This window comes from Archocentrus centrarchus, chromosome 5, assembly GCF_007364275.1.
Source record: "Archocentrus centrarchus isolate MPI-CPG fArcCen1 chromosome 5, fArcCen1, whole genome shotgun sequence".
Taxonomy (NCBI): Eukaryota; Metazoa; Chordata; class Actinopteri; order Cichliformes; family Cichlidae; genus Archocentrus; species Archocentrus centrarchus.
In genome coordinates this window covers 26,705,837-26,715,706 of record NC_044350.1, presented here as the reverse complement: position 1 = coordinate 26,715,706, position 9,870 = coordinate 26,705,837, and positions in this window count along the sequence as shown.

Here is a 9,870-nt window from a genome sequence, read left to right as displayed (position 1 = left end):
TAACTACTGCTCAGGATTTAATGTGCCATCTTGCGGAATCATAGAGAACACATGACATTAATAACCTCCTTTCCAGTCTGTTTGATGAGTGATCTTCAGGTTTAAATTAAACAGTTTAACCCCTAAATCATTTGGTCTAATAAACATTTGATTTTTCACTATTAATTTATACATTGCTCTGATCACTGTGATGACAATAGACCTAACTAAGATGCCTTTGTTTTGTAAAACCCGATACATTCTGTAAACACTTAAATATAAGGATGTAACAAATGTTTTATAGCTGTAAACCAAACACTGGTGAAGTAGCAGTTTGTCATCATGTCACTTCAAAGCTTTAGCCCACTGTGTCATTTTGTCGTTTTGCAAACCACATGAAAAGCAAAACCACACTAGTCGGTAAGATAACTCAAAGTGTACAAGGACACTTTGTAATGGCCACAGTTGAGCTCCAGTTGCATAAAATCCCTGCATTTTCTTCACTGTCCATCTATTACATGGCCTGAGGCTAGGAGAATGAGCGATTTTCTTCTAAACTTTTTTTGGTAACTTTTTTCAGTGTTTTTCTTTTTTTAATAAGATATTCTCACACAAAGCAACTCAGAAGATCCCCCAGTGAATGTAAACCTACTGCAGCACTACCTCTTCCTTTTACATTATCTTCCCTTATTTTATTTTTTACCAACTCTCCCATGCGATTATTGGGTTTTTTCTCATTGATCTTTGAGAGAAAATGCATTATTGGATCCATCTCTGCCCTATAGCCCATGCTGTGAATCCAATGAGTGCTGAGGCCAACGTGTTTATGGTCATGTCTGTGAGCAGTCGACAGGCACTGGAACACTGCGCACAACCACACCTAATTAGAACAAGACTGTTTCACTTACTGCATTACCCTGTTATTACTCAGACTGGGTACTGAAGGACGCAAGGCCTGATTTTAATAACTCTGCAGACAAGTGAAGGAAAGTTTCAAGCAGTCAACAAAGCAGTAGCCTTTATAGTCATGGTTGCTGAACTTTGCTTCTCCTTGCTGCTGCTGGCCTACTGACAACCCAGAACATGAAGGAGTCAGCATGATAGATGCATGTACGAGAAACAGCTTAAATTCTTCTCATGTTAACAAAATGAACATTTTCACGAGCATGTACTAATCCAAATGGAGTGTATCAATTATTAATAATCCCCAGAGTTCCTCTAAAATCTCCACTGACTTATCAATAATTCATACATCTGACCATCTGAACAGATTCTCTGCTGGTTTAATTATCTCACAACTAACAAGGCTGTTAAAACATACAGTTCTCTCTATTAAGGTAATCACTTTATTGATAAAACACCAGGACAGAAAGAAAGCCAACTGTCCAGGGAGCACAATTGATGGATGCTGAGTTTTTTTTTTTTTCTTTTTTTTAACCATTGTGACAGACCATCCATTCTACCATCCCCCTTTTCTGGCTTTACCAAGTCTAGTCTTACTGCCATTAGACTGTGGTGATGGAGAAGAAAAGCATGACTCAATAGTAAGGTCTAACCACATGACATCCGTGCCATACAAAGACAAATGCTCACACAATTTTGGGAGAGGTTTTGCAAGTTTTTAAAAAAAGCTATCAAAATTAAGAGGTATTTGTTTCAGAATTGGAAGTCGACAGTTGAACTTTACTTTGCAGTAAATCTCAAACACATCGCCAGCACACTTTCTACTCAAACCGTCACGGAGTTGTGCTGCTTCAAGTGAACTTTTGTTATTTCCCTTTCATCTCCCTTATCCAGAGAGGGGTTTCCTCCTCTGCTTTCACTCTTTCGATTTACTGTTGGTCACAGTGAATACTAATCAGCTCCTTCTAGACTGAGACTGTGGTGAAATTGCACAGAGATTATGACAGGCCTGAACAATTTTGGGAGCAATGTAAGCACGGTGGATCAGCTGACATTAACCATGACTCGCTGGACCCAGTTACAAAGCTTTGGAGAATATGTGCTCGTTTCATGCTAGAGGGTTGTGATAATAGGACTTTTGGGATCCATAAAAACTGACGGCTGCAGGGGTGTCTCCATGTCTCAATGTGTGAATCATGTTTTCTGCTTCTGAACGCAGCTTGAGGTCCTCTGCATGGGTTAAATTTGTGAAAAATGTTTTTACTTGTCCCTCTCTTTATCATAGTCCTGCTTTTTGCAGCCAGACATCTTATTGTGAATTTGATTTTGTGACAGCTGGCATTCAAAGAGAATTAATTTAGCATAGGCTCTCTACCTATGTCAAAAAAATATAACTTGTTTCTAGAAAAAGTTGTGAATATGCATTTCACTTCATGATCAGCACTGATCATGAAGTGAAATGCATAATCAGTTGTTTAAAATCAATGAAAAGTTAACCCCTCTCAGATTTTGGAGGAAAATAAAAGGACTTTTTGAAAGAAAAGGATTAACAAACTTTTGATCATTTTTTTGTCCTCTGATTGCAAGAATCTGGAGAACATTGTATAAAACAAACAAACAAACAAACAAACAAACAAACAAACAAACAAACAAACAAACAAACAAACAAACAAACAAACCAGCAATGAACTGATGCCATGAAGTGTTTGTGTGTCATGAAAGACTAACCACAAAAAAAAATAAAGTTGCCCTTTGAGCCAAATTGTCATTTTTTACATGGACAAAGTGTCCATATGTTGAACTACACTAAGGTAGGCCTCTCTGCTTTTTGTAAGCTTGGCACCTAATATCCAGACTGAAGCTCTAAACAGCTGCTGCTTTACTTTCCCTCTGCGATGTAGCTGGGAAACTTGATCTGTGCTATTGATCAGACTTCCAGGTTGTTAGCTAGAAGCCTGATGTCTCCACATTCACTTTATGACCCTCTCCTAAAAGAAGTGGGGGTGTGATTAATGATAGATAAAAATATAGCTCATAAATCTTCCCAGTAGAATTTCATCACTTGGACATAGAGGAAGTGTGTTTATTTTAAATATTGTTCATCACCAATAATTCTTTTCCTGTGGGTTTTTTAAATTATAATTTAAAATTCTACATGGAGTTTACACCAAAGGCTTCTACTGATACACTTCTGAGAAAGGCTTTGTTTTCTTCATCATGAATGTTACAGTAAGTGGTCAAGCACACTGGTGCGCCATGCTTGAGACAAACCAGGCAAACTTGGATTTGGTATTTCACACTTTAATGATGATCTGCCTTGCTGTACTCAGTATAATATGACTAGTCTGTCATTTCAACCTGAAGATATGGCTGTTCAACTTGGCTTAATCCTGGATAAAGGAAAATGGGAAGGGGATGGGGGGGCAGACTAGTGAAAAGATAGGCATGGTCTGGGGGGATGCTGAAGAAAAATCTGTGAACAGCATTTCACAAAAGAACCTCTTAAGTTAAGAAAACATTGGAGTTGAGGAGAAACAGCTGTGTGCATTGAAGCCTGGCATCCTGAGGACAAAACACAGGCAGTTCATAATAAAAATAATAAGCCCGCTGAGTTCTTAATAAATGGACCAAGATGAGACAATGCAGCCAAGTGAGGGACACTCAGTGTATCTCAGGCTGCCCTTGTCACTACAAGAGACCATTCTCACCACCGCAAAAGAAGAACGAAGGGGTTTCGCAGTGGCACTGAGATGTTGCTGGCTTCATTCTTTGGTTCTGTACACCATCGTTGCCACAGAGGAATTGGCAGAACAACCCAGTCTTACTCCGTGGTGCCACACGTGGCCATGGACTGTACCATGTTAATGTTGGATCAGAGCCACTGGTTGGGTTCGGAGTCTGGAGTGAATACTTCAGTGTTTATGCGTGGATATACGGTATTTGTGCCTGCGTGTGTGGTTTGGGTTCCGAGCTTAATGCGGAATGCCAGGGAAAGCCCAAACCACCCAGTTTTTCATCTTGTCCTTCTCTTACCTCACTCCTTTTTTCATTTTCTGTCATCTGTCTCTCTCTCCTCCTCGCTCTTTCTGCCATCTGGCCTCAGTGAACAGACCTCTGACAGAAGTGCTCAGACAGCTCAGTCATAATGGTCTGGGTGGCATTAATGGGGCTCATTTTATTTCACCAAATCTTGCAGCAAAAACTTCACCGACAGCTTTGCCAATAAATAGTCAGAGGCAGGTAATAAATCGCTGACCATGTCTTTTTAATTTTTTAGAATTTAAGAGAAGAACACAAAAGGCCTGAGATTATATAGACAATTCCTACTGAAATGAGTGTTCAAAATATGACTGGATGGTAGTAATATTTGAATATTATCACCATTACCACTATCACCTCTGAACAGTTTGAGTTATTTTTCATGCCCCCATGTTTTTAGCACTTACATGTCCCATGAGAAGCTATGCTAGGCTCCATATAACTACTGATTTATGGGAACCCAGGGAGTAGAAATAAATGGGACAAGCATATTAGAGCATAAATCATCATCATCACAAATAACTTTGCTATCATAAAACAGCAGCCAACCTTTGGTGGAGGCAACAGGGAAATCCATAAAGACAGTAGAAAAATGAGCACTGTGAGAAAAAGTGTAAAGACCAAAGATCAAGTATGACCAGTAAGCGAATACTCCTATGATTAGTCATGCCCTCTGTGACCTTTCAAATTACCCCACGTGCCCTGCATGCAGCTTATCTCTGAGAATGTTTTTTTGTGTGTCTGTTTAGTGCTTTGTCAGACTTTATCTTTATCAGACTTAGTATTGCCTCCCAACAGTGACAACAGTGCACGAGCATTCTTATTTATTCCCGATATTGTCACAATTACACATTTGTCATCAAATTATGCCCCTCATCTCTGAACAGCTGACAATGAGCCGGCTAAACAACTGGTTCTAAGCTAACATTATGCCAGCTAATGTTAGACTCGAGTGTCCTAAAAATCACACTTTCCCTCTGATAAATAGTCAGATTACATTCTCATATCACATGACAGTTTATTCACTAAGTGTCTGAGTCCAATAATGTTATATCCATGTAGTTTATTTGGTTAGTTTCACTTAGACCAGTAGTTGTCACTGGACAGTGAACTTCAATGCCTCGCTGACTCTTATCAAAACACTTTCACGAGATTTTACAGCCTTCTCCAGAGTAAATAGAAGTTGACACCAGCTGGGGTAAACAGTGAACCAACAGCCTACACTCACTACAGATGAATGGCAGCCAAAGTCACCTATTCTACAGTGGCCACTTTATTCGGAGGGGTAAAAAAAAAAAATGAATTCAGTTGGCTGCAATCTGCAGTCTACTGAAATTTAGCAGTGATATTTTACTCAATGTACTATTAAACAAGGAAACCTAAGTAAAAATTGTTCTAAGTTGAGCGCAAATATTTACCCCTCCCCTGTGTGGTGTAGGTCTGAAACTAGTATCACAATAGTGGAGTTGTGGCACCTCAGGCGTTGCCTTTAGGATGTGCGTTGCTGTGGAGACAGTAATGGGAGTTGTTCAAGTTGCATTTATCTACACAAACATACTACACCTAAAAACCTGTACTTACCCAAATACATTGTTCTCTGATATGTGTTTAACAAAGGTGTAGCCACTAGCCAGCTGGTTTGTAGGCTCCCACCATAATGGGAGCAGTGGAAAGGGAAGTTAATACTAAATACTGTTCCTCTGGTACAAATAGGGATGTTTAAGTACAAGAAAATTCCAAAAAGTGCCTTAATCAAAATCCCATGGACATTTGAGTTAACACCACTGTTATGGAACAGGGCTTTCTCAACAATATGATATGAATCTCACTTATAATGTGCTAGCTATTTAAGCTAAGCATTCTTATAAAACTGTGTCTCTTTCCTCTTTTTTTTTTTTTTTTTTGGGAAGCTGAAGGGTTTTTTATATAATGTCTCTATATTGTTATGCAAACGTAACTTAGCCTCGATTATAGTCCATTGTGGACATCATTCCTGTCATACTTATTTGAAGTCCACTATAAGTCTGCCAATGGAGAACATGGGAGTTGGTGCACTGCAATATAAATTCTCATCAAAAAACAGGCAGACAAACAACCACGTGGACCCTTGCACTCACCAATTATGTTAACGTCACTTGGACTCAAGTGGACACAAAAAGTATAAACCAGGCCTAAATTTACCATTTACCTTTCTGACAGTATCAGTGAACTGCAAAGCCTCAGAGTGGATATGCTAAACAAAAATTACAAGTGTGAAATCTCCTTGGGATCACAGATTGGAACAAATGGCTGAATATTTTTTCATGCAAATTAATCTAGCAAATTATGGCAGGCTGTCATAAATGAACTGAAATACAATGTCATAAAAAGTAAAAAACTAACAGACACTGTCCAGGTTGCCTGTTACCTCAAAGGATGGAGAAAACGGATATGGGATTTAAACCAGTTCCTACTGAAAATGAACAAAAAGTATGAAACGTGTACAAACAGTATGCAAAGTGGCAGCCCTTTAAATCATTCATCTTTTTTCCATTCATTTAAATAACAGTAGACGTTTACCTGCTAAATGAAAAACATGCCAATGTTAGACCAGTTTGGCTAGAAATCAGCAGTATAAAGTTTAGGAAGATGGATCCCACATATGATGATACCAGCATGTAGGAATTCTATGCTCTTTAGGGCACTTGTGTGCAATCGAAAACCAAAACTAACCAAATCAAATACTTACAAATAAACAAAAACATGAACCCTTCTTCACGCTTTCAGTGTGAATAGGTGCTTATTACCCTTTGAGCATAACAGGTATAATTCTTGGGTATTAAATCCTTGATTACTTATGTAGGTAGCAAGTGACTCAGTTAGACATGCTAAGAACTGCAACTTAATCTGCTCCTTTCACTTTTATGTATTTATTTTTTTTGAACCAGCAAAAAAATAAACCCAGACCAAAACACCAACCGTAAATTGCTTTACATGCAGAACATTATGTTCACTACAGCTTCATCCACACTCATTTTGCATGGGATCAAAAGCTTCAAAGACTTGCTCTGGTAACAGCAAGCTTTGTGCGATTTAAGAAATAATAGATGTCTGAATTACAACAGTCCTTTCCAACATTTATTGTCTATCAAAACCTTTAACCAAGACCTAAAAGTTTTCCTATGAATGAAGAGCAGCATGGTGTGTAACACTTATTTCTCAGCAGCCCAAGGTGTTGTGATAATGTGATGTTGTTTCAGGGTAGAAAAAAATTTCCTCCTGTGTTTGCCTGATAGCCTGACCACAATGTGTGACAATTTTGGAGAAGTAGAAATCCACCTTTCTGTTCTTTCCCTCTTTAATCCTTCATCCCCTTTTCTTCTTCCACATGCAGTGTGAATGTGCTGCTGATTACCCCTGATTCAAAGTCTGAGTCCAGAGCTTCCACTATTTCTATTCAGATTCACAGCTTGAAGAAGTATGGAAATACTCCATCCAACTCTCACCTTAAAGCACCTAGGACAACCTTACAACTAAAAACATGGTGATTTTGGTTTGTGTATACAAGCGCATATCCACTCTGAAATGTGAGCATATTCAAACATGTACTGTATGCAGCATAAATATGTTTATACACACACACAAGCGCGTGCACACAACATTCCCTGTCTTTCTTCTCTTAGGTTCTTTTGATTGACAGGTCCTGCTCCTGCAAGGGATTATAGTAGAAAATAGGGGTGTGGGTCCTGGGGAGGGGTGATGGGGTTTGAGGCCAGGGTGAGGGAGAGTGAGAAAGAGGGCTGAGGATTAGGCCCACTGAGCTTCATTAACCTGAATGTTTACACAAGCTGATCTCTTGCAATGAGACCCTTTTCCTTCCCACAAGTGTCCCCTTAAGAATCTGCTGCCCCTTCCTCCATCCCCTCAAACCCATTGAAGCAGTGAAGTCAGCAAGCCAAGCATGAAGTCCATGCTGATAAGAACCTGGACTGAGGATGGTGTGAAGTAGTTGTTTTTCTTCCATATTATAAACAGAGCAAGTAGTGATTTCCAGATTTATTTATTTTAGATTCTGAACAAGTTTGAGAATTATGATAATTTAAATTAAAGTATGGTTTAGAGAATATCTCCACATAGCTTTACCTAAAATTATTTTTTTTTAAGTTCCGGATGCTGTGTTCTGCAAAGATGAAGAAATCCTGGAGATGATAGAGACATTAATTGTAGTTTAAATGGCCTCTGTCAATCTATTTTTTTCTTGAAATGCCATCCCTGTTAATATGTTATTTTCAACATGCATTTTTAGATAATAAAAAACTGATGCACACATTAAACACACATACAGGTGACAGAGGCTTAACCTTGTCGTGTATAAGTGTAGCAATAGTTATGAATGTGCAAAGCATTAAAAATGCAGTGTAGTTAAAAAGTATTTGCTTCAGCAAACATTTTTCCCCCAAACCATAACCAGCTAAATTAGTGCTCTAAGTCACTGTCGCAAGCTGTAAAGAAAAGGAGCAACTAAGTTAATTTCAGATTTTGTTGGCTCCCATCTGTGATTTCCATAATGAATGGCTCAGAGGAATTTATCTAAGATCAGCACATTTGACACGTTTGACAAAGCCGTTCCCGAGCAGCAGTTCCATACCAGAACAGAATAAATCATAGCTAATTCTGTAAGACAGTATAACATAATGTGATACAAAAGTACAAAGGGGGTAAAGAGCCACTAAATTAGTGCCAATCACATGGCAGATCTCAAGCACAGTGACTTGTGCTTTTGTTTCTTCTCTCCAAGGGCCCATTGAGCTGTCCGGAGTAGTGCCTGAGCTTTAAGAACAACACTGGGGGCTGTTTGCCTCTAAGATTAAAGAGGGCGAGTTTGCTAGAGAGCTGAAAGCAGTGGTAGTAGGAAGACGAGCTCCGGAGGTTTCCCCCTAAAGAGCAGTTAGCAGAACAGAACTGCCGATACTGTTTAGCATCTTTGGGGAAGGGTGTTTTCTCTCGGCACTGAGGTGGAAAAGTAAATTAGTGTTCACTCTAGGCCTGGCTCCGGCCCCGACAAACTGAGAATGGTGTGTTGACAGCAACAAGATTGCTCTCTTCAAAGAGAGCAATTAAGGGACATGGCTCATGCTTAAGTAAACAGAAAGAAGTCTAGAACTCTTACTTAGACAGGCAGGCTGTGGCATGTATTTCAAAATCACCATGACATCAAATGGCCCAGCAGATCAACTGGAAGGCATTCTGCAAGGCACACTTCTTTGGCGACATCAGCCATGTGGGTCTAATTTTTCACCTTGAATGATCGTGAATGCTATGGAGGTTCACTGTAGGTCTGTGCCTGCTTGACAAGATGCTGATTTTCAAGACAGAAAAAGGGAAAGGGAGGGAAGTAGAGGGAAAGCTTGAGACAGAGAGAGAGAGAGAAAAAGACAGATAGCCTAAGAGTGCCAAATCACGACTGCTGAGGACCAGCCGTCTACACAATCTCTGACAGGAAAGGGAATGTGGAGGGAAGAGAAGGGGAATGAGAGATTGGAGAAAGGGGTGCTGTGAGGAAAAGAGAGAAATAGTTTTCGAGGAGACATCTGGCTTTGATTAAGAGGGGCAGTGTGGACAAGCCAGGCTTTGCTGCTTGTTTTGACTGGGGTTTTCAGGGGAAGTTGATGTTGTTTGTTTTTGAATAGCAAGTGGCTTGTTAATTGATGAGTGCAAGCCATGGAGACAATGACCCGACTGAGATTAAACATTATTGTAGTTAGGTTGTTTACCTATTTGTGTATTTATGTGCAGCTTGCATGTACAAGTATAGTATGAGTTTGTGGGAATATGTGATGGCTGTGTGGGAGGTTGTAATATACACAGAAAATAAATTTCTCCTTGAATGCCAAACTTTTCTTCAGCATTGCCTCTTATGTGCTTTGATGTGCATGAGATATATTTACTAAGGATTCTTTTTCCAGTCTG